General features: G+C 49.3%; 1 long non-coding RNA gene across 1 annotated transcript; it reads right to left on the bottom strand.

The window, feature by feature from the left end:
• Window positions 1-22,470, bottom strand: LOC119469743. Its single transcript, XR_005198580.1, has 3 exons — window positions 22,323-22,470; window positions 273-276; window positions 1-12 (listed from the first exon to the last, which is right to left on the bottom strand). It is a non-coding gene; the product is annotated as an uncharacterized LOC119469743 (long non-coding RNA).
• Between the last annotated feature and the right edge of the window lie 2,772 nt (window positions 22,471-25,242).

Below are 25,242 nucleotides of genomic sequence, written 5' to 3'. Positions count from 1 at the left end.
AGAGCGAGAGGCCTGAGGAAGGCAGCGGCCATGGAGAGAAGAGGAGGGTGAGTCCGGGGGTTGTTAGCAGTGAGGGTGGTTATTGGCCTTGTCCCCCTCACATGTCGTCTGGCTGGGACAGAGGAGAGTGTGTCCATGTGCAGGGTGAGTGCCAACGCGTCAGCCCTGGACACATCACTGGACACACCAGGCTCACTGTACGGAATCAGATGCTCAAGTGCATGTGCGGATGGATGTGGCTGTACTGATCGGAATTTCCAGGCACAGAAAACAGTTCTGACTCCTACTAATTTAGTCCAGAGCCTAGGGGGCTGGGCATTGGGCTGGGTTGTCTGGTCCGTCTGTGCGTTCCTCAGATGCCCGAGGCTGCCTTGTGATCAGGCACCATCTGTTTGCCTGTCTGTCTTCTGCTCATGGGCATGTCTCACTGAGGCAGGCGGCTCCTCAGGGGCTCCACAGAAGCCTCTCAGTGGAAAGACACCCGCAGCCAAGGTCTCTGGACCTGTAACAGGATCGGCCACGAGAAACAGAGCTCCCGAACGCCGAATGGGAAAGGAAAGTGTTTTTATTACAGCCGGGGGTCCAAATTCAGCTCATCTGACAAAGGAAGTTTCTGCCTTTAGATAGGCTTATACTTTAGATATTACACATGGAAGAATCTTAGGTTTATAGCTTTAGAAATCACATATGAGAGGGGTCTTGGTTTACAGCTTCAGGAATCACATATGAAAGCATTCCAGTTTACAGTGTTAGGACTCACACATGAAAAGGTTTCTGGTTTGATCTTGTTTTAAGTAAAAATAGTGCCTTCCAGAGAGTTTCCACAAGACCCAGCCTGCCACCTACAGGAAGGTGAAACAGGAGGTGACAGTCTTTCAGCCTTTTCTTCTATTGAACTACAGTGTGATAGTCAATTGGAAGTTGATCTGAGATGCCTGGGTCTCCCTCTTCAGGGCCAGGGGTTTTGTCTTACACGCCTTTTATCTGAACACGGCGAGGAGCTAAAGCAGCTTCCACCGCCAAGAGCAGTAGCGCAGTGAAAATCAAACTCAGCCAGAGCCCTGGTGAGCGCCTGAGTCTGGGTCGTATCTCAGGAGAAACCAAGGATGTGTCCCAGCATGTCATATAGTCACCAGCACGGAAGCCACTGCTCAGGGTGCAGGTGAGCAGATGCCGTGGGGACGCACAGACAGGGAGCAGCCGCATCAGCACAGGGTGCAGGTGAGCCTGAGACACCCCCGGGGATGCACAGGTGGGGAGCAGCCGCATCAGCACAGGGTGCAGGTGAGTCTGAGACGCCGCTGCCTACACACAGGTGGGGAGTAGCCGAGTCAGCACCGGGTGCAGGTGAGCCTGAGACACCCCGGGGAACGCACAGGCGGGGAGTGGCCGCATCAGCGCAGGGTGCAGGTGAGCCTGAGATACTCCCGGAGACTCACAGGTGGGGAGTGAAAAGTCAGCCCAGGGTGCAGGTGAGCAGATGCCCCCAGGGATGAAGAGGTGGGGAGTGGTCCAGTCAGCTCAGGCCAGGAAAGGAAGCCTGCAGGCGCAGACAGGTGAGTGTGGGCACCCACTACTGTAAGGCTCACGGGGTCTGAGGCGCAGGAGCCGACACAAGCTGGGAACTGAAACCTGGTCTCCAAGGCCTGCCCCGACCTGTGCAGTGAGCGAGGAGCACGAGGAGAGCAGCCCAGGCCCGTGGACTCAGCCCCTGACCCCGCCGTTGGGCGGGAATGCCCAGGCCTCCTTTCTTTCCACCCTTTCCAGAGGAGGGGCTGCTTCTGCAGATGCGTTTCTGTCTGGGACTGCCCAGCCTGCAAGGCTTCTTTGGCTCTGGCTAGCTCCTGCTCCTTCTGGGCCGGCTGGACCCTGAGCTCGGTGGCCAAGAGGACCTCGGAGGACTGGCCGCCCTGTGACTCCTCCAGGTCCTTTGCCAACATCTGCCGGAGAAAGTGAACTTCCTCCTGGAGCAGCGACCCCTATTCCCGCTGGAGCACCGGGTGGCTACAGTCGCCATCGCCTCGGACCGGGGCGCCCTGGCACGGGGCCGATCGCCGGGACCCGCCACGTCCACGCACGGCTCGCAGGCTGCAGGTCCCGGGGGACGCGCGGGCCCGGACCCCGCTCCACAGGAAAGCGCCGGCTCGCCCCGCGCTGCCAGCTGGCAGACGCGCTCCCACGAGCCCGAGTCGGCCGCCGAGTACCTAGGCGGCGCGGGAGGCTTCGACGGCGCGCGCGTGGCTCACAGCCCCAGGGGTCACCGCCGCATCGGGGAGCAGCCGAGCGCCGCCCCGGCGCCCCGGACCAGGGCTCTCCGTCTGGCCGGACGCCGGGCGGTCAGCGGCCGCCGCACGCGAGGAATTCGGCGGCCGGAGTTTTTATTTTTAATTTACCTGTTGATTTTTTTTTCTTTTTTTCCAGCTAGGTCACCGCCTCCTTTGTGACACTAGATGGCGGCATAAGCCAGGTTTGCCTTGGTGTAGAAAGCAGTTGAGTGCCACCCGTTGGGACGAGATCTCAAAGGGGACATTCCGGACTGTGGGAAGGATGGTTAGGAGATGTGCCCAGGGGACCTCTGAAACAAACCTACCACGTGCTGCTTCTGAACAGCCACGCTGATCCAGTGTCTGCTTCAGCCAAGTTAGAGCAAAGGGTTCAGGGCTGGAGACGATCCTGCCTTCCCCTCTGCCTCTGGCTGTCCTCTGGGATATTATTTCTACTTTCAGGCACATTAGATGCTTTCTGTGGGTTGAGTCAGGGACAGGTCTCCTTTCAGTGAACCCACGATGGTGGAGAAGCTGGTTGGCCATCTCGATCTCATTTTTCCAGTGCAGAATGCATGAGTCAGGGAGTTTTCTGTATGCTTGAGTGGGGCGGATTTGAGGGAGGGGCATCATGGAGATAGAAGTCTGAGTCTAAGCAGGGAGCAGTGGCTCACGCCTATAATCCCAGCACTTTGGGAGGCTTTGGTGGGTGGCTCACTTGAGATCAAGAGTTTGAGACCAGCCTGGCCAATGTGGTGAAACCCCCTCTCTACTAAAAATACAAAAAGTACCCAGGTGTGGTGGCGTGCACTTGTAATCTCAACTACTCAGGAGGCTGAGGCAGGAGAATTGCATGAACCAGGGAAGCATAGGTTGCAATGAGCCATTGCACTGCAGCCTGGGCGATAGAGCGAGACAACTCTGTCTCAAAAAAAAAAAAAAAAAAAAAAAAAAAAAAAAAAAAAAAAAAAAAAAAAAAAAAAAAACCAACAAAAAAATGGCCGGGCCCCGTGGCTTCCACCTGTAAACCCAGCACTTTGGGAGGCCAAGGAGAGTGGATCACGAGGTCAAGAGATATGGAGACCATCCTGGCCAACGTGGTGAAACCCCATCTCTACTAAAAATACAAAAGTTAGCCAAGCGTGATGGTGGGCACCTCTAGTCCCAGCTACTCGGGAGGCTGAGGCAAAAGAATTGCTTGAAGCTGGGAGGCAGAGGTTGCAGTGAGCTGAGATCGCACCACTGCACTCTAGCCTGGCAACAGACCAATACTCCGTCTGGAAAGAAAAAAAAAAAAAAAAAAAGAAGCTTCTTTAAGTGTGATTCTCTTGACATCTTCTGAAGTTTTTTCATCTGTGACCCCAGGGACTGTCTCATCCTCATATTTGAGTGCTGGGACAAGGCTGGTGAGGATCTCGGGCTGTGTGTTTCTTTCTGGTTTTCCGCCGGGTAAGTAAAGCCAGCTTACTTCCGCAGCACCCTAGTGAAATTTTGATTGAGAAATACTCTGCATATGATTGTATATGTTACTTCCTTCTCAGTGATCATTAGTCTCTAGCCATGTGATTGACAAGGACTTTCTCATCGTTCTGTACCCCTCACCACCTCATTCTCTCTTCCTCCCATAAATAGGAATGAAAATTCTGAGCCTCTCATTCTATGGACTCATCTCACATTATTTCTCCCAACATTATTTCTAGTCCGTCACCTACAACCCTCTTTTCTTTTTCTTCAAATCTCAATGTACTTTTTCTTTTTTTTTTCTTTTTTCTTTTTTTTTGTTTTGAGATGGAGTCTCACTCTGTTGCCCAGGCTGGAGAATAGTGGCACAATCTCAGCTCACTGCAACCTCTCCTGGGTTCAAGCGATTCTCCTGCGTCAGCCTGCCGAGTAGCTGGGATTACAGGCACCCACCACCAAGCCTGGCTAATTTCTGTATTTTTAGTAGAGACAGGCTTTTGCCATGTTGGCCTGGATGGTCTCGAACTCCTGATCTCAGTGATCCATCCACCTCAGCCTCCCAAAGTGCTGGGATTACAGGCATGAGTCACCACGCCTGACCAATGTACCCTTTTAAAAATATATTAATTTAGGGCAGGTGTAGTGGCTCATGCCTGTAATCCCAGCACTTTGGGAGACCGAAGTGGGCAGATCATGAGGTCAGAAGTTCATGGCCAGCCTGGTCAACATGGTGAAACCCTACCTCTACTAGAAATACAAAAATTAGCTGGGCGTGGTGGTGGGTGCCTGTAATCCCAGCTACTGGGGAAGTTGAGGCAGGAGAATCGCTTGAACCCAGGAGGCGGAGGTTGCAGTGATCCGAGATTATGCCACTGTACTCCACTCTGGGTGACAGAGCAAGATTCTGTCTCAAAATACATATATATGTATGTAAATTTAATTGCTATTCCTGCATGTAATTATTCTCACTCTGGCTTCATGTAACAGGAACACCCCTGGCCTGAGAGCTAAAAATTTCTAACTTCTTTACCAAGCACACCGCCTGGCTGTCTTTACCCTGGGCTCTGCCACTAACTACCTGGATAGCCTCAGTCACATAATTTCTCTATCAGGGCCTCAGTGTTGTGGCTTGGCTGCGTGGTGGTTGTGGTTAGGGTTAGTTTTGTCAATGCCAAAACTCTTTCAAAAAGTTGATGAGATTTATGAACTCTTTTCCAGAGAAAAAGCACACTCAAATAAACATTTTTCAAATGATTTCCAAGTGTTTACAAACTTCCTAGATTTTGTCTATGAACTTCAGTTTAACATTCCTTGGACTGGCTCCCCAACCTTTTCTTTAAATAGCTCTCTCTGGCTCTAACTCTAAATCCTCTTAGAAATAAAAATAGAAAAGGAACAATTTTTCCGGGCTTGGTGGCGTGTGCCTGTAGTCCCAGCTACTCAGGAGACTGAGACTGGAGGATCTCTTGAGCCCAGGAGTTCTGGGCTGTAGTGCATTATGCCGACCTGGGGTCCACACTAAGTTTGGCATCAATATGGTGACCTCCCGGGAGCAGGGGACCACCAGGTTGCCTAAGGAGTGGTGAACCAGCCCAGGTCGGAAACGGAGCAGGTCAAAACTCCCGTGCTGATCAGTAGTGGGATTGCGCCTGTGAATAGCCACTGTACTCCAGCCTGGGCAACATAGCGAGACCCCCGTCTCTAAAAAAAAGAAAAAAGAAAAGAAAAGGAACAATTTCTATCTCCGCTAAGAACTCACCTCTGAGAAAAGTGGCACTGACATCTCTCAGCCACATTCTGAAAATCAGGCTTCTGGGAAGTCCTGTGCTCTAAGACAAGTGATCTAGGCAAGAAAACTCTATACATCTGTTTATTTGCCCCTTAGAAATAAAAGCTGATCACTTCTACAGTTTCGTGGCATTCTCTCATCAGATAAGAGGCGTCCATCTTTCAATCTCCATAAAATGTAACTGACATATTTAGCAACTTGGAACCCTCACTTCTGGTACATTTAGTGGGGAATGTTGTGTTGAATTTAATAGATATGTTGTTCATAATAACTTTTTTTTTCTTTGAGATGGAGTTTTGCTCTTGTCCCTCAGGCTGGAGTGCAATGACGCTATCTTGGCTCACTGCAACCTCTGCCTCCCGGGTTCAAGTGATTCTCCTGTCTCAGGCTCTTGAGTAGCTGGGACTACAGGCATCTACTACCACACCTGGCTAATTTTCATATTTTTAGTAGAGATGGGGTTTCACCATGTTGGCCATGCTGGTCTTGAACTCCTGACCTCAGATGATCCACACACTCGGTCTCCCAAAGTGCTGGGATTACAAGCATGAGCCACCGGACCTGGCCTGTTCATAAGATTTTTAGTTTGTTTTGTTGTTTTTTTATTTGGTTTTTTGTTTGTTTGTTTGTTTTTTGAGATGGAGTCTTGCTCTGTCACCAGGCTGGAGTGCAGTAGTGCAATCTCGGCTCACTGCAACCTCTGCCTCCTGGATTCAAGCGATTCTTCCACCTCAGCCTCCCGAGTAGCTGGTATGACAGGTGTGTGCCACCACGCCCGGCTAATTTTTGTATTTTTAGTAGAGACGGGGTTTCGTCATGTCGGCCAGGATGGTCTCTATCTCTTGACCTGGTGATCTGCCCGCCTCAGCCTCCCAAAGTGCTGGGATTACAGGTGTGAGCCACTGCTCCTGGCCTTATTTTGTTTTAGAGACAATGCCTCATTCTGTCGCCCAGGCTGGAGTGCAGTGGTGTGTTGTCAACTCACTGTAGCCTCAACCTCCCAGGCTCAAGCAATCCTCCCACCTCAGCATCCTGAGTAGCTTGGACTATAGGACGCACCACCGTGCCTGGCTCATTTTTTGTAGAAATGAGGTTTTACCATGTTGCCCAGGCTGGTCTTAAACTCCTGGGTTCAAGCGATCCTCTCACTTCAGCCTTCTAAACTGCTGGGATTACAGGCATCAGCCACCACACCCAGCCCTCATTTTTATTTTGAAAAACAATTAAGGACTGGCTAAATGAGAATTACATTGGAAACACCATTGTGAACTATTCACTTTTTTAAAGCATAACTTTTCTAGCACCATTACTAAAAATAGCCCACAGCAGGATCACCCATTTTCGACTCACATGGAACAATTTGACATGTGCCCCTAGAACCCTCAACGGGGTCTCTAACACATCGCTAAGAGAACCAAGCCTGATGCAAAGTAGCTATACCTTGGTGCCTATAACATCTATTCTCAGAAAGCAAGATGCTTTCAGAGCATCTGGGATGGCACTCAGGAGACAACAGCAAGCCTAAGGGATCTTCCACAGGAGATGTTATCATCTGAACAATGAAAAGGAAATACTGGGCCAGTTGCGATGGCTCATGCCTGTAATCCCAGCACTTTGGGAGGCTGAGGTGGGCGTATCATCTGAGGTCAGGAGTTTAAGACTAGCCTGGACAACATGGTGAAACCCGTCTCTACTAAAAATATACAAATTAGCCAGGTGTGACGGCATGTACCTGTAATTCTGGCTACTCAGGAGACTGAGCAGAGAATCACTTGAACCCAGGAGGCAGAGGTTGCAGTGAGCCGAGATGGCGCCACTGCACTCCAGCCTGGGCGACAGAGCAAGACTCTGTCTCAAAAAAAAGAGAAAGAAAGAAAAGGAAATACCTGTCTGTCATTCTATTTCACAGAAACAAATCTGAGAGAAATCATGGCTATAGAGTGGTATTCCAGCACAAAATAAAATGCAAAGCATACTAGAAGAGCATTTTGACTCGTAAAAAGAACGACGTGCAGTATGTATTAGCGGTTACTGTGCAATCCTCTCTGCTGTCACCTTAGTATTAATATTAATTGGATTGGATTGGCATTTTATTATATCAAGAAATTGTTAGATACAGGTGATATTTGTTTAAAAATATCAAAGATTATAGTTATAAAAGTAATTGGTCCATTGACCGTGAGGGAGAGCGCTACATCTGACTTGAGAATGAGAGACAATATAAGAGAGACAGTAAAACATTTTAAAAGTGTAGAATCCATTCAAGGAGCAGAGTGATTAGTTATTAATACAACCTGGATAGAGGGCTCGTGACCTCACCAACTCAAATGTCGTGAAAGTGACCTGTGTTGGAAGGGTGTGGAAGTGACCAGTGTGGAAGAGTGTGGCTGTACACTGGTATTTCAAAAAGCACCTCATGGGATTCTAATATGTAGGCAGAGTTCAGAACCAGAATGGCAATTTCAAATGAGAGTACATATTACCCTGAGGTTACATTAAGACTTTCCAAGAGGCATGCCTTGGGAAGTTTAGGGCACAGATCCGTAAACTAGGGCCTATGGCCCAAGTCTGTCCTGTCTGTTTTTGTAGCCTCCAGGGAGCTAAGTTAGTTTTACAGTTTCAAATGATCCGGGGAAAAAAATCAAAAGGGAAATAATATGTTGGGATGAATGAAAATTATATGAAATTTAAGGCTGTGCGCGGTCGCTCACGCCTGTAATCCCAGGACTTTGGGAGGCCGAGGTGGGTGGATCATGAGGTAAAGAGATCAAGACCATCATGGCCTACATGGTGAAAACTTGTCTCTACTAAAAAATACCAAAAAATTAGCTGGGCGTGGTCACACACGCCTGTAGTCCCAGCTACTCTGGAGGCTGAGGCAGGAGAATTGCTTGAACCCGGGAGGTGGAGGCTGCAGTGAGCCAAGATTGTGCCACTGCACTGCAGCCTGGCACCTAGTGACAGAGCGAGACTCTCTCCAAAAAAAAAAAGAAATTTAAATGTTAAGTGTCCATAAATAAAGTTTTATTAGAACTCAGACACACTCGTTTGTTCACATATTGTTGATGACTGCTACAAGGTCAGAGTTGAATAGCTTTAGCAAAGTCTGAAATATTTACTATCTGACACTTTCCAGAAAAAAACTTGCTCGCCCTGGCTTGAAGGGAATACATTTGAAGGGAATGGACCTCCAGGATCTCAACATCCCCATGACCTCTTCCAGACACTTGCCCGCCAGGAAAGGTACCAGCTGTCAAGGTGTCAGGTGTGGGTGGAGGCTCCAATAATTGCAATGATGGATGAGGTTCTCAGTGTCTTGCACAGGACAGAGGCCTTTCTCATTCTCGGCCACTTGGGCCCCACCCAGGGAGGCTCACAGCATGGCTTCCCTAAGAGCTAGGAGCTCAGCAGGAGGGGCTGGGCAAGACAGATGTCAGGATCTTTTTGTAACTTAATCTTGTAAGTGGCATCCCATCATTTTTGTCTTCTATTCTCATTCTTATTTTTTTTTTTTTTTTGAATCTGAAGTTTTGTGTTTTACTCATGGAAGAAAAAAATACAAAAGAGGTTTTGTTCTCATGGCTGCCCACTGCAAGCCTGGCATAAACAGCCCGCTCACTTCTGTTTGGAGAAATATTCTTTGCTCTTTTGGACATCAAGCTTGGTGGTATCACTGCCAGGCTTCCAGCCAGGCGGGCACACTTCCCATGTTTGTCAGTGAACGGAGCCTCTGGGTCCAGCCCACCCTCTGGGAGGCGGATTCAGAAGGTCATGACTCCCAGGAGGTGGGATCCTAGGAGCCATCTGAGAAGCTGCCTAGGACAACCACCAATTTTTACATAACAATTACATCCGCTACATCTAGACTTAGGATAGAGAATTTTAGAAGTCGTATGACAGGATGCAGTTTTCCAAAATTGTTTTAGAAACAGACAAGCAAAGATATTTTGAAGGCCCCTGAGTTTCAGGCTTCATTCAGCTGGGTACTGTTTGTGGGCGGGGCTCATAGAGATGTCTCTGGGGTTAGCGGGTGCTTCGGACAGCCAGAAAATCCGCCGCCCCAGACGTGGGCCTCCTCTCCAGGCCAGTGGAGAATACAGGGAAAAGCCACGGAGTGCAGACTCCGTGCGTGTCAAGGCCAGGCAGAAGCGCACCTGATAGGCAAGGAGAAGCAGACGCTGGTGGGCTTGGGAGGAAGGAAAGAGAGGCGAGTGGGCAAGAGCGCGTGGATGACCTCGGCGGGTCGGGCTGGACGCGGGAACAGAGGATGGGGAAGCGTGGGCCTTCTTGAAAGGGCCCTTGAGGGTCCCGTGGGGAGAGGCCGCAGGCAGCCCGCGTGCTGATGGTGAGACTGGTGAGACGTGTACTTCACTGGCGACAGTTTCAGGGGCCGTGGAGTCCGCCTCTGGGGAATAACCATTCTTAGCTGCAGCTGGGACAGAGTCGCACAGACCAGGTGGGCGCCTGCCCTCCAGGAACTCAGTGTCCCGGAGCCGAGCCAGGACGCTGGAAGTGACTGCTGTCCCCTCCTCCCTGCAGCCCAGAGCTGTCTGTCCTTGTCCTGAGAAAGAGAAAGGAAAGCCATCAAAGCACAGCGAGCAGAACCAGGCAAAGGGGTGGGGACGATAAAATGGGATGGGGCCCGCGGTTCCAGCTACTCAGGAAACAGAGGCAGGAGGAGCAATTCAACCCGGGAGGCCTGGGCTGCAGTGAGCTGTGGTTGCACCACTGCACCCCCCGCCTGGAAGACAAAGCGAGGCCCTGTCTAAAATAATAAAACAAAATAAAAACTACGGCCGGGCGCTGCGGCTGACGCCTGTAATCCCAGCACTTTGGGAGGACGAGGAGGCCAGATCACCTGAGGTGGAGAGTTCGAGACCAAGACGGCGAAACCCTATCTCTACTAAAAACACAAAAATTAGCCGGGCCTGGTGGCACGTGCCTGTAGTCCCAGCTGCTAGGGAGGCTGAGGCTGCAGGGAGCCTAGATCGCGCCACTGCACTCCAGCCTGAGCAACAAGAGTGAAACTCCGTTTCAAAATTAATAATAAAAATAAAAGGACAGGGAGTAAGAAAATGGACTTCCTGGAATCCCAAGTTGGGATTTGACGTCCAATGACCCAGGAAAGAAACAAGGAGTCTGAACGGGTCCAAGAGTCAAGAGAATGAGGCGGAGGATTAAAATCGACCTTGCCGCAGCACCGCCAGGGCGGAGGGTGCGTGCCGAGGCGGGCGAGGCTTTGGCTGGAGTTGAACCCATCCTGGCGCGGGCTCAACTGGGGGCGGGACGGGCCAGGCCGGGGAGCAGCGGGAGGAGAGCACCTGGGGCGCTCGGCTGGGGAGGGCCGCGAAGGGACCCCACGAGGACTGAGCGGAGGGCCGGGACGAGGGGCACAGAGAGGAACCCGGGAGGCCCCGCCTCAGCCTAAGCCCCCCACTGCCCCAGCCTAAGTCCCCCTGTCCCAGCCTAAGCCACCACTCCGCACCCCAGCCTAAGTCCCCCCCCCGCCCCACCGCCCCAGCCTAAGTCAGGCCCTACCCCAGCCTGAGCCCCTCCCCTCCGCTGGCCCGGCCCGCCCCTGGTCCCGGGCTGGGAGCCGAAAGCGAGCTGAGCGGAGCCGACTCGAGCAGTGGCTGAAGAGAAAGCCCCAGAACGATCGTTCGCTGCGCGCCCAGCCGGGCCGAGCCCTCCACGACGCCACCGGGGCCATGGGGGCCGCACGCAGCCCGCCGCCCGCCGTCCCGGGACCCCCGCTGGGGGTGCTGGCCCTGGGTGGCGCCTCCCTGCGACTCCTGGACCACCCGGCGCTGGTCGGCTCCCAGCCGGTGAGACTCCGCGGGGGGCGCGGCCGCCGCCGGGGTGCTTTGGGCGCGGGGCAGGGTCGCCGGAGGCGCGGAAGGCCGGGACTACCGCCGGGCTGGGGAGGCAGGAAGGTCGCGCGGCGGCTCAGAGGGGTCCGAAGCTCGGGCGCGGATACCGCGGCGCCTGGGCGGGCCGTCGGAGCTGCGGTGGGGACTGGGGGTGAGGAGGCGGCAGACCGCGCGGCGCGAGCGGCACCACAGGCCTGCCGTAGTGACTGGGGGAGCCCGTGACACCCCGCCCGGGCCGCGGAGGTCGGAGAAGGAGGCCGCGGCGCTGGGCTGGCCGCATGGGCGGGCAGGGCTGGCGCAAACGCGCTGTGGGGAAGGGGCCGGGAGGAGACGGGTCTGGACCCGTCTCCACGCCTTGCGCCCTGCACGTCCCCCGGCGGGGCACGGCCGACCTTCGGGAGGCCCTTCGCGCCCTTGGGAGCTGCCCTCAGGCCCTGCCCTTCGTGCCGCCGACGGACCCAGGAGAGCCCACGGCGGCCGTACGGAGGTGAGCGCCCTCAGCCGCGCTCCCCAGAGGGACCTCGCGTTCGCAGAGCCGCCGGGGCACCGCGTTTCAGGGAGAGCTGTGCTGAGGCTGGCCGAGGGCCACCTGCCCAGGGGCGTGAAGACCTGAGTATGAGCGGATGGTTCTTAAGACGGCGCCCGTCTCGCCTCTCCCACCGCCGACTACCACCACCGGAGTCTGGGAACCCGCTGAGTACGCGTTGGGAGGACAGCAAGTTTGTAGCTATCAAGATGTAGCCCCGCAGCGCTCACAGGAAGTGACCCACCAGCCTGCCAGGTAGTGGCCTTTCTGTGAGCCAGAACTACCTTTAAAAAAACAAAACAAACAAACAAACAAAAAACAGCGTAATGCTGTGTCCTTCCACATATACTGTCTTCTCCCCCGCACCCCCCAGCTCTCCTCTTTCCTCCCCTCCGCCACCACCGCTGACCCCAGGGAATAATGCTCAGTAACTGAGTCAGAGGATGTGAAACAAAGGGATATTTCTTCTTATCTAATTTTGTGGACGATTTACCAAAAGATGGTGGAGGATGACTGACTATTTCGCAGGAAAAAAAAAAAAAAGATGTTTTTAAGGTGAATGGTGTTGAGAAATGTCCTGTGACTTCCACTGATGGGCAAAGCAGGGAGAATTGTGCTCAGCTGGTCCCTCCTGCAGGCTGTGTAGGAAGCGTTCTGATATGAAGGGTTCATGTGCCTGGCTTGACAGCCATTGATCAGGTGCGTGCAGAGTACAGGGTGCAATGCTGGGAACTGGAACTATCAAGATGGGGAACCTAATGACCAGAGACGTAACTAGGGGCCCTAGAGACCTCCCTAGGGGAGGAACAAGGCTTGAAGTTAGGAACTGGATAGCAAGGCAGCCTGTACCAAGCTGCTTGCACAACTGCTAAGTGTACAGAATTCCAGGGAAAAGAAAAATGACTTCCAGCTGGGGTGTCCTTCATGGAAAAGTCATTTGGGCAGCCCTGTGGGAGTCACAGGAGCATTCCAGGTGATAGAAAAGGCCTGAGCCACAGTCCTTAGGTGGGACAGGGTATGGTGTGTGACCGGAATGGAGGGTCTGTGTAATCGGACCCTGAGAAAAGATGCCTGAAGTGGGAACGGGACTCCCCTGTGTATGGCTTGGAAGCTGGGCTGTTTCACTGCACAGTGAAGCAACTGCCAGTCCGGAGCAGAAGCACAGCCTGGCTACCGGGAGGACTGGAGAGCGACACTTACTGTTCGTATTTATCTGCAGTCTCTTGTTCTCCTCGTCCTTCCTCTCACACTGCTCTGCATACACCTGGCTCACAGGCAGCTCATCTCCAGAGACAGACAGCTCTGGGATCCACTGACTAATTCTTTTAAAAAGAAAAAAAAACCGTCCGGGCCCGGTGGTTCACGCCTGGAATCCCAGCACATTGGGAGGCCGAGGTGGGCGGATCAGGAGGTCAAGAGATGGAGACCATCCTGGCCAACATAGTGAAACCCTGTCTCTACTAAAATACAAAAATTAGCTGGGTGTGGTGGCGCACGCCTGTATTTCCAGCTACTCGGGCAGCTGAGGCAGGAGAATTGCTTGAACCCAGGAGGCAGAGATTGCAGTGAGCTGAGATAGCGCCACTACACTCCAGCCTAGCACCTGGCGACAGAGTGAGACTCTCTCAAAAAAAAGAGAGAAAGAATGAAAACACACCCCTCAAATATCTCTCCCTCACTGGTGTTTTAGTGGATGCAGTGCGATATAGTGAGGGGAGGGAAGGCCACAGAGGTGGTCCCCGGAGGACCTGGGTTTGCATGCGACATTGCACTTACTGTCTCTGCAGCCTCCAGTTTTGAGGCTGCCTGGGCCTGGGTTCCCTCATTTCCACAAAGGCAGGACTGGGTGAGCCGTCTCAAAGGTAGCCCACGCCACTTTCCATAATATAAGTGTCTGCCCAAAGCCCAGTTAGATTTAGCCCTCCATGACTATCCTCAGACAGGGAGGAGGCTTCTGCACACCTGTTCACCTGTTCTGTTCCTAGCTCAGTGCTGAAGCACCAGACGCAGGGGCTCCATTAATATGTGTTGACTGAACAAAAGAATGCATGAATGAAGGAAAAAACGGTCAGCTACGCTTGGAAAGTAGTGGCAGGCTGAGACCCGCCTTAGCACTGATGCCAGCTGCCTGGGGTTAGCACCTCAAAACCCAGAAGACTGATTTCCCCACAGAAATCAATACAGGAGAAACCATCAGTAATTGCATTTCCCTGTGCATTTCCTTGTGGCTAGCCCTGCCCCCTGCCTAGGCTTCATGCAGGTTTCCCATGACCGCCAGCCTGGAGGAACGCCCATAGGAAAGAGCAGCAACGTAAGAGTTGGCCAGGGTGAATGTTAACACATAAGTTCACAGACAGGATGTGTGTTTCATTACCGTCTTTTTTCCTGAGCGTTCGCGGTTTTGACTTGTGGCTGTAGAACAAGTGCTCAGACCCCATTATCTTCTGCTTGCCAGAAGCCACTTTCATCATGCCAATCTTCCAAAGTCCACAAAGTTGTGTTCTTTGTGCCAGGCACTGTGCCGGTGGTTCACAAGTATCCCTCCATCCTGTGGTCACAACAGCTCACAAGGTTGGCAGGATGAACCTGCTTTTGAGAGGCTGCGTCGTTGGCCCAATGTCGCACAGCTAGTGAGTGCTAAGCTGAGAATGAGAGCAGGCTGTGCTTGTAAGTTCAAAGCCCACTTTCTGTCTCAGGCACTCAGTAGTGTTCACTGAATGCACTGAATTGAATAGAATCTTTCATTTCTTCCTCTTAACCTTCACCTTCTGGGTAGAGAATAGTGACCTATTGGAGGTGTCTCTTATTGATTCATTGATTGAGACAGAGCTTGGTTCTGTTGCCCAGGCTGGAGTGCCGTGGCATGATCTTGGCTCACTGCAACCTCCATCTCCCAAGTTCAAGCAATCCTCGAGCCTCAGCCACCAGAGTCACTGGGACTACAGGTACCCACCACCACACCCAGCTAATTTATGGGCTTTTTTTTTCTTTTTTTTTGAGTTGGAGAGCCACTGTTGCCCAGGCTGGAGTGCAGTGGCAAGATCTCAGCTCACTGCAACCTCCCAGGTTTGAGTGCTTCTGCTGCCTCAGCCTCCCAAGGAGCTGGGACTACAGGTGTGCACCATGACGGAGCTGATTTTTGTTATTTTTAGAGGAGATGGGATTTCACCATGTTGGCCAGGCTGATCTGGAACTTCTGACCTCGGGTGATAAGCCCGCCTCAGCCTCCCAAAGTGCTGGGATTACAGGTGTGAGCCAAGACGCCCAGCCAATTTATTTATTTTATTCATTTGTTTTTTTGAGACAGGGTCTCACTCTTTTGCCCACATTGGAGTGCAATGGCGTTACCTTAGCTCACTGCAACCTCCACTTCGGGCTCAAGGAATTCTCTTGCCTCAGCCTCCCAAGTAGCTGGGATTACAGACATGCACCACCATGCCCAGCTAATTTTGGTATTTTTAATAGAGACAGGGTTTCACCATGTTGGCCAGGCTGATTGCGAATTCCTGACCTCGAATGATTCACCCACCTCAACCTTCCAAAGTGCTGGCATTACAAGCATGAGCCACCACACCAGGCCAATTTTTTTATTTTTTATTTTTGTAGAAACAGGGTTTCACCATGTTGGCCAGGCTGGTCTTGAACTCCTGATCTGCCCACCTCGGACTTCCAAAGTGCTGGAATTACAGGCATGAGCCACCGCACCCTTGTCTTTTTTTTATTTAGAGAGACAAGATAGCAGTGATTAAGATATTGTATTCTGGAGCAAAACTTCCTCGTGCAAGTGCCAGCTCTGTGAGACCTTGGGCCATTTACCCAACCTCCCTGGTTCTTAGTTTTTTCAGCAGCACAGTTGGGATAAGGGTGCTTGGCTTATAGGATTGTTGTCAAGCTCAAATGAGGTATGTGTACAAAGTGCTTACCATGATGCCTGCACAAAAGAGGAGCTCAATAAACATCAGCTGTTGTCACGTTCATTGTCATGACAATCCCTCTCAGCTTTCTGCAGGATGCCTCACATAATGCCATTCACAAGCAGGGAGCTCACAGATAATGTTCTGATCCTGCTGTTTTTAAAGAATGGGCAGCGGCACCACGCCTGTAATCCTAGCACGTTGGGAGGCTGAGGGAGGGGAATCACTTAAGCCCAGGAGTTTAAGACTAGCCTGGGCAACATGGCAAAACCCTGTCTCTACAAAAAATACAAAACAACCAGGTGTGGTGGTGCATGCCTCTAGTCCAGCTACTGGGGAGGCTGAGGTGAGAGAATCTCTTGAGCCCAAGAGATCAACACTGCACTGAGCCCTAAGCATGCCGCTGCACAACAGAGTGAGACCCTGTCTCAAAAAAAAAAAAAAAAAAAAAGAATGGGGGATTTGAAATTAGAGATGACTGTTAGGAAGGAATTTGTTAGACAAGATATGTCTTAGTAATAGCCAAGGAAGATCCCCCCCCCCAAAAAAAAAGATCCCAAACACTTTTTTTTTGCTTTATTTAAAATGTTATATAATTTTATATTGAAACTAAATTATAAGGAAAAAATGCCTACTCTTTCTTCCTCAAAACAAATTAACATTTTCATTCATTCATCTTACTTTTCAATCATTTCATTTGTTTGGCAAACATATTTTTAAATTAATTTTTATCAAGTTATGTATGGTGATCCTCCTTTAACTCCTTTAAAAATGGTACTAAGATGTTTAAGACAAAAAACAGCAGATCCCTGTGCCACCCCAAACCTGCTCCCCAAATATGATTCCTTTAATTCTTCTGACATTTATCTCCATATTTCTAAACATGCTGATACTGTTAATTCATGATTTGTTAATTTCAGATATTATGTATTGACTTCCAATAGATGAAAATTACCTTATCTTTCTGCTACCATTTCTCTTTTATTATAGTTAAATCATGATGTTAGTTAAATGATAGGCAGCATTTATATTATTATAACAAGTAAGTAATCTTCACTGCCGAGGCAAGTAAGTGTACTTTTTGTTTTTTGAGACGGAGTCTCTCACTGTTGCCCAGGTGGAGTGCAATGACGTGATCTCAGCTCACTGCAACCTTTACCTCCAGTCACACACAGGGATCAGTCAGGCCAGGCTGTAAGTTAGGTGACACTGACCCCACGGTGCAGTGTGTCTCAGCAGCACAGGGTGGATTTCTCTGCCCTGTTATGCATCCCACCTGGGTCGACTGAGACTGCTCCTTGTGTACTTCACTCCATGCTCTCTCTGCTCCTGGAAGAGGGAAAAGAGAATGTGGCGAACCACGCCCTGGCTCTTTTTCTTTTTTTTTTTTTTAGATGTCCATCCACTCCCTCCTTGTATTTTGTTCCCTGAATTGTTAATTGTTGTTCCTTCTAGGCATAGTCAGGTTATTCCTTTTATTAACTAACTAGTAGAAAGAGCCTTTTAAAATTTTCGTTTTCAAATGAAATTCGAATTCAGTTTTAGCCTAGTGTTCTCCCTCTTTCTGGAATATGACCTGACCCTGGAGTGTGGAATTTCTGTCTAATTTTACAGAATTCAAATTATCTGGTTCTGTTTGGCAAATTTTCTTGATAAACTTTGCCTAATGTCAAGAGGTAATTTTTCTCTGACAATGCTGTTGTCTTTGGCTTCTGGTTCGAAGTTCTGTATTTTTGTACTTTTCTTTGCTTCTTCATGGTATACACACATATGCAGTTTTCTGGTTTTGATGTGCAGTTAGTTTCCATCTTAATGCGGATGTGTGTATACGTGGGTGTGTATAGGTCTCTTGTCCTGCTCCCTGCTCCTCCTCCTGGTCCTCTTGCTTCTCAACTTTGATCCTGGACACACTCACATGCAAACAGTACCCGTTGCCTGGCATTTCTCCTGCTTGGTACATTAACACCTTCTCACAACAGGGAGGGAAAGATCCTCTGAATGGAAGGCTTGCTCTTTCTGGGGCTGCCTTTGAAGCAAAACAGCAAAGGACCTGGTAGAGGGTCTGATAATCTTTGCTTCTCATTCAAGGTCTGGGTTACAGCTCACAGGTCCAGTAAAGGTGGTTTCTCTCCCAGTATTACCCATTAGATCCCACAGAGATCTCAGAGGAGGCTGAGACTTCCCACCTGGCCACTTTGGAGTCATTGCACATCCTTCCTGTGGAGACCCTTTGGGAGGGTAACCATGATTAGGGCTGACATGCTCTTCAAGAGGCACATCTCCCAAAGGACAGGTTTTCACTGCAGACCTCACAGGAACATGTGCTCAGCTCTTGGGGAATGGGATGAGGGGCTCCTACACTCCCCTACATAGGGACAAGCAGAAACTGTTGTTAGAAATGGAAAGGTGCCTATTAAATACAGAAACCAAAGGTTTTCTTTCTTTCTTTCTTTCTGTCTTTAGTTTTTTAGACAGAGTCTGGCTCTGTACCTCAGGCTGGAGTGCAGTGGGGTGATCTCAGCTCACTGCAACCTCTGCCCTCCAGGTTTAAGCAATTCTCCACCCCAACCTCCTGAGTAGCTGGGATTACAGGCACATGCCACCACACCCAGATAATTTTTTGTATTTTTAGTAGAGACAGAGTTTTACCATCTTGGCCAGGTCGGTTTCGAACTCCTGACCTCGTGATCCACCTGCCTTGGCCTCCCAAGGTGCTGGGACTACAGACGTGAGCCACCACACTCAGCAAGGAACTAAGAGTTTTCTTTATGTCATTATTCCACATAGTATGAAATACATTGAACACTCTGTATAATTCCTTATTTAGAATCTAGATTAACATTTTCTTTCTTTCTTTTTTTTAATTGTATTTTAGCTTCGGGGGTACATGTGAAGAACATGTAATATTGTTGCACAGGTACACACATAACATTTTCCAGTTTCTATTTCTAAAAATAGAGTTGCTGCAACTCCTGTGAAGTAAAAGGAATAGCATTGAACTATCCTACATGAAACAACGAAGAAAAAATATAAAATGGGCAAAATCCACAGAAGGAATATTTTCAAGGTAATAAACATGAGGCAGAAAAGGACAGATCACTGGTTCCTGAGAAACTGGCACCAGACATGAGAACCCTATAATTGGCCTAACTTACTGCCTTGAGAAGGTTTCCACATCAGGCACAGGGAGGGGAAAGTGAAGAGGATCTGAATGGGCTCTTTGTGTTGAAGACGCTGAGCTGAGAGTCCAGGGAACCTGCGGTATCATAGAGTCCATAGAGAGAGGAGGGCGAGGGAGCCGAGGAAAGTGAATCAGGAATAACTGCAGAGCACGACAGCTGGCATGCAGCACAGTGCTGAGACATACTAGAAAACTACCTGGGTCTATTAGAGGAAAAACCATTTGAAAAGATGGGAGGGAATAGAGTCTGGCACTCACACAGGGGTGGAATAGCATCTATTTCCAAAGAGCAGACAGAGGAGAATACGAATGCCTCAGAATTCACAAGGCAAGGGTAGAGAACTCAGAAAGGTTTGACTGAGTAGTAGGAACTTATTTCCCCTAGACTGGGCACTTCTGTGGACCCCCCCGACAAATCAGAAATGCAAGACCTGAAAAGTTCAAACTTCTTTCCGGCAACGCGAGTGCATCCCTAAACAAAACTCAAAATTTGTAGGATCACAAAAGTATCCAACAATCAACAAGAGAAAATTCACAATTGTCTGGCATGCTATCAAAATTTGGAATCACGTCTGGGCAACATAATGAGACCTCGTTGCTACCAAAAATAAAAATAAAAAAACTGTAAGTAGCTGTGTGTGGTGGTGTATGCCTGAAATCCCAGCTACTTGGAGGCTGAGGCAAGGGGATCTCTTGAGCCATCTGTTTCTTTGAGTCAAGGGCTTCAGAGCTTGCCAGGCACCCAGTCCAGGAGGCATGTAATGTGATCTGAGTGACAAAAATAGATGCCTGCTTGTAGACTAAGACAGCCACTGGTGTTTAGAAAATAAATGTTACCTATGGGTAGAGGGTTCCCATCCACCAGCATGGGTATATTTAAAAGGCAGCAAACACCACATGCTGTTAAGCATGTGCAACCAGTGGAACTCTCCTTGGTGCTGAGAAACGATTCTGGAAAAGCCCATTGGCCATTTCTAGTAAAGTTAACCTTATACCTACCTAATGACCCAACAATTCTAGTACTTGAAATGAATGCATGTGTTGACAAAAAGACCCACACAAGAATATTCATTCATCTTGTCCAGCAAGTGGCACCTGTTTCCTATCAGCAGGAGTATAAGTCTGAACACTTCTGACCCCAGCCTTGGTATCAGAATCACCAAGGAAAATACAATGCAGTCAAGCATTGGATGGAAGAACAACACTTTATTCACACAAGGAGGAGATGGAGTGGGGTCTGCTTTCGTGGTGGCTGTTGATCCCATGGCCAGCAGGTCCTTCTGGGTGCAGCAGGGCTATTTGGCCTGCATACACAGCCTCTTGAGAAACAGAAAGAAGGGCCCACCCTCCCCTGAGGGGGGCAGATACAGCAGTGGGGTTGATGCTCGTGTTTAAGAGTAACAAAGGGGGGCATACTGAGTCTGACCCAGAGAAAGATATTCCCACACTAAGAGGTGAGTCCAGAACAGGCTGTGAGGACTCCTTACCTCTTGGGAAGGAAGTGCCGCAGGCCCAAGGTCCATTCCTATGTGGTGGAGTGGAGGTGGAAAGACTCCTTTCATGAGATTGCCTTTCCCCACGCTTTCCTGTTACCATACAAACTTGGTGACAGGGCACACAGACAAACCAGTGTAGACCATGACACAGTTTGGAGTTCAAAGTCATTAAAAGCTTATGTCCTTTCATGTATAACAACCCCAGAGACCAGAAAACCAGTTCTGAGCACACCATTGGCTTCATGTAAGCCACCAACACAGGTGACTGGGTTATTTGCTGTGCCAAGCAGGGTTTCCCTTGGACTTCTTCCCAGGTTAGTGAGCTGTGAGGTCTCTTTCCCATCCCCTGACACCCTTGGTTCGAGGATCAAAAGGGAGTTGATGGCCAAGAGGAACAACACTGCCATAATTCAGATTCGAACAGAGGCTGCTGTGGCTACAATGCAGAGTATTGGCCACTGTACCATCACAGCTAGCCACTGGCCAAGTGACCCCTGAGCTTGCTCTAGTACTGTTGACATCAGTAGATTTCGATATTAGGCAGCTTTGTGGCAAGACCACCACTGCGAGCTCACGCTTTTCTTCCTTTCCTGCCTGCTCTGCTTTTCCCTCCCTTCCCCCCAATTTTCACAGGTGAGAACAATTCTCATCTCCACTGCAGCCTGGGCCCCCCTGTACCCGCCTCTCTCAGGAGGTCTCCCTGTCCTCGTCCACACATCCTCTGCTTCTCTCCCACCTCTCTGCATTTCTGCTTTTCGCCCTTTCTCCTGTATCACCGACTGATGCCAGTTGACTCAGGGAAGGGAGTCGTGAACCCGGGTGTTTCCCAGGATGCTGGCTCTGACACTAGCCCTGGCTAGGGGCAGGACTGGGCGAAGACCATTCAACTGCACTTTTAGCTTCGGAATTGCCCAATGCACTGGTTTCAACATAAGCCGGCAAAATACATCTCTTCTGGTTTCCGAAGCTTTGGAGCCTGAACAATTTTTCTACAGAAGGTGGTGGCTCAGCTAGCGTCACATGGGGCTGGCTCTGCATGGTGAGGCCTGAGCACACTTCGACCTTCCGTGTGGTGCAGCCAGTTGGTGTGCTTGTTTCCAATGCTGGAGGCGGGCGGTTCGAGGCCTTTTCCGGAGTGTCTCTTGCATTTGAAAAATCCTTAAACCATGGGCAGCTTTCTTCTGTCTAGCACATCCTCTCATGGAAAGGCAGAGTGAGACCTACTTTACCCTCCTCCCCTTTGTGTCTCCTGTAGGACTTGAAGACATAAATCAAGGTCTGCTAGGATTCTGTGAACACCCATTCCTTAATTTCATTTGACAAAGTCCTCTCTGTTTCTGTCTCTATTTTTTTTTTTTTACTGTTATTCATTTAGCCCTTTTCATATGCTTTTGAAGTTAAATTGGTTCTAAGATTTTTCGATTACATATAATGCTCTAGTCATTCTTGTACAGGTGTTCATGGTAGTTTTGTATTTCTGTGGGACAGAGGTGCAATCACTACAGAAAGAGCAATTACTCTATCATAGCGTTCAGGCAGTTTTCATATCATTCCATTTTCTGCTCTCTTGGCTCATTAGCTAGAACTCTTTCTTTTGTTATTTTAGTAATTGCCTTAGGGCTTATAGTATACCTTTTTAACTTATCACAGTCAACCTTCAAGTGATCTCATACCTCCCCTTCTGGCCTTGACACTATCACCGACATGCACTTTGCTTTTACACGTGTTATAAACCCCACAACCCATTGGTATTGCCTTTGTTTAAATAGTCAAACTTTTACAAAAGAGGTTTACAAAACAAAAAATTACTAGTGTAGTGACCCATTTCTGACGCTCATTTCCTTGTGTGGATGTGGATTTTTATCTGGTATCAGTTTCCTTCTGCCTGGAGGATCCTTTGACGTTTCTTGTAGTGTGGGTCAGCTCGAAGTGAATTCGGTCGGCTTTTGTATGTCACTACATGTCCTTGTTTCACTTCCACTTTTGAAAATACATTTGTTCTGATATCGTATTCTAGGTTAACGTCCCCCATCCTCAGTACGTTAAAGATTCTGCTTTGCTGTCTGCTCACAAGTATTGCTGCTCCTGGTAGAGGCCGGCAAGAGCAGAAAGAAAGCTGATGCCATCTTCGTTTTTGCTCCTGCGTATGTAGTGTCTTCTTCTGGCTGGATTCGGGCAATGTTATCATGATGTATCTAGGAGTGGTTTTCTCCATGTGTCTTGTGTTTCAGTTTCCTCAGCTCCCTGGGTCACTGGATTTATAATTTTCATTATGATTGGGAGCTTTGCAGCTATTACTTCTTCAGAAATGGGCCAGGCACAGTGGCTCACACCTTCTGGAGGTCGAGTCAGGAGGTGTCAGAGTGGGGCCTGCAGTTCGAGATCAGCCTGGGCAATATAGTGAGAGCCCACCCCTAATAAAAATGAAGAAAGAAATTAAATGGTTCCTTTCCTCCTCCCTTCTTTTCAGGGACTCCCATTACTCATAAATTAGGCCTTTTAGTCTTCCCTACAGTTCACTGATAATCTTTTCATTAAAAAAAAAAAAATCTGTTGCCTGTGAGTTTCATTCTACATATTTTCAATTATTCATGGTTCCAGGTTCCTTAATCATTTCTTCTGCAATGTCTAATCTGCGGTTAATCCCTTCTAGCAAATGTATTGTCTATCTGTGATATTGTGGGTTTCTTTTCTCTCTTTCTTTCTCCTTCCTCCCTTCTTTCTATCTCTCTCTCTCTCTCTTTCTTTCTTTCTTTTCTTTCTTCTTTCGAGACAGGGTCTCACCCTGTACCCCATGCTGTACTGCAAATTATGTTATCTTAGCTCACTGCAACCTCCACCTCCCAGGCTCAAACGATCCACCCATCACAACCTCCTGAGTAGCTGGGACTGCAGGCACACATCTCCATACCTGGCTGATTATTTGTAATTTTTGGTAGACACGAGGTTTTGTCCCATTGTCCAGGCTGATCTGAAACTCCTGAGCTCAAGGGATCCGCCCGCCTCTGCCTCCCCAAGTGCTGGGATTACAGGCATAAGGCACAGCACCTCATCCCTGATGGTGTGGTTTTCATCTCCAAAGTTTGATGTGGGTCATTTTGACATGTTCCATGTCTCTACTTAATTCTTTGGGCCCATGAAGTATGGTCATAATAACTGTTTTAAACTCCTCTTGGCTAATTCTACTATCAGGTCAGCTCTGGTTCCGTTTCCATTGGTTATTTTCTTCGTTATGTGTCCTGGTTTCCTGCCCCTTTACATGCCTGCTCTTCTTTGACTGGATGTCAGACATTGTGAAGTTTCCCTTTTGTCCACTGGCTATGATGCTATCCCCAGTAAAACTTTTAATACCAGGTTATTTTTTGTTGTTCTTGTTCTGGGATACCAGTTAAGTGACTTGGGATCAATTTAATCCTTTTGGGTATTGCTTTTATGATTTCTTTTGGGGGCAGGTCAGTGTAGATAGAACTCATTATTCCCACTACTGAAGGATGGCCTTCTTAAGGATTCTCCTCAAATGCCCCATGGATTATAAGTAGTCCTGTTGAGCTGGTGGGAGCAAGTGGGATCTCCTGCCCTGTGAGCACCAGGCACTGTTTCATAACCCTTTCCTTTCTTGGCCTTGGGCAGTCTCTTCACAAGCATGTGCTGCTAACTACCTAAGAGAGACCCTTCCCATTTTCCCAGATTCTCTCTCCGTCCACGTCTCTCACCGCTGCATCTTTATTCTATGAGCCCTAGCTGCCTCGCTTTCCATGGAGGTTCAGCTTCATCCCCTCAATCCAGGGAGCTGGCCTCAGATTCCTGCCTGGGGCCTAGCCTGGGAACTCCCTGAAGGCAGCAAGCTGGGGCAACTGGTAGGGCTCACCTTGTTTCTTTCTCATCCCTCAGGGGTTGCTGTCCTTTGTCACCTCATTTCCAGTGTCTTGAAAACTGTAATTTCATGTATTTTGTCTTTCTGTTTGGGGAGAGGAGCAGTGGCCAGGATTCAGGCAAGAGAGTAAATCGAGGCTGTACGCAGTGGTCCATTCCTAAAATCCCAGCTCTTTGGGAGGCCGAGGCAGGCAGATCATGAAGTCAGGAGTTTGAGACCAGCCTGACCCACATGGTGATACCCCGTCTCTATTAAAAATACAAAAATTAGCCAGGAGTGGTGGCACACGACTGTACTCAGCTACTCAGGAGGCTGAAGCAGGAGAGTTTCTTGAACCTGGGAGGCAGACATTGCAGTAAGCCCAGCTCACACCACTGCACTCCAGCCTGGGTGACAGAGCAAGATTCCATCTCAAAAAAAAAAAAAGACAGAGAGAGAGTAAATTGAGTATCTGTTACTCCACCATTGCTGGGAGAAGAAGGCATCTCTTTACGTGTTCCTAGTTTGACTTCAGTAAGAGGTGTGCCCATTTATCTTGCAATGTATTTTTCCAACTGAATGAGAGAGCCTTTTCCTTTGTGCTATTGCCAGCACAGCAAATTTTCCATATATGAATCTGCTGGACCAGTGAGTGGGGTAGTGCCCTACTGAGGTACAGCAGAAGCACGTGGTGGACACTGCCTGCTCTGGCATGTATTCCGGAGCTAAACTTCCAAGATGTTTGGAAAGTCTTCCAAAAATTGTAATTGTTTTCTCTTGTGATCTACCTAACAAGTCCAGAGAAAACCAGCCTGAGGGACACTGAACTGCTTTCTGTCAAGAGGCTTATCCAATAGGAGGGGAAGGAATTGCTTCTTCCAGATGTTT

Source organism: Cebus imitator, unplaced genomic scaffold, assembly GCF_001604975.1.
Source record: "Cebus imitator isolate Cc_AM_T3 unplaced genomic scaffold, Cebus_imitator-1.0 Scaffold804, whole genome shotgun sequence".
Classification (NCBI taxonomy): Eukaryota; Metazoa; Chordata; class Mammalia; order Primates; family Cebidae; genus Cebus; species Cebus imitator.
This window is presented reverse-complemented; position numbering and strand designations above follow the sequence as displayed.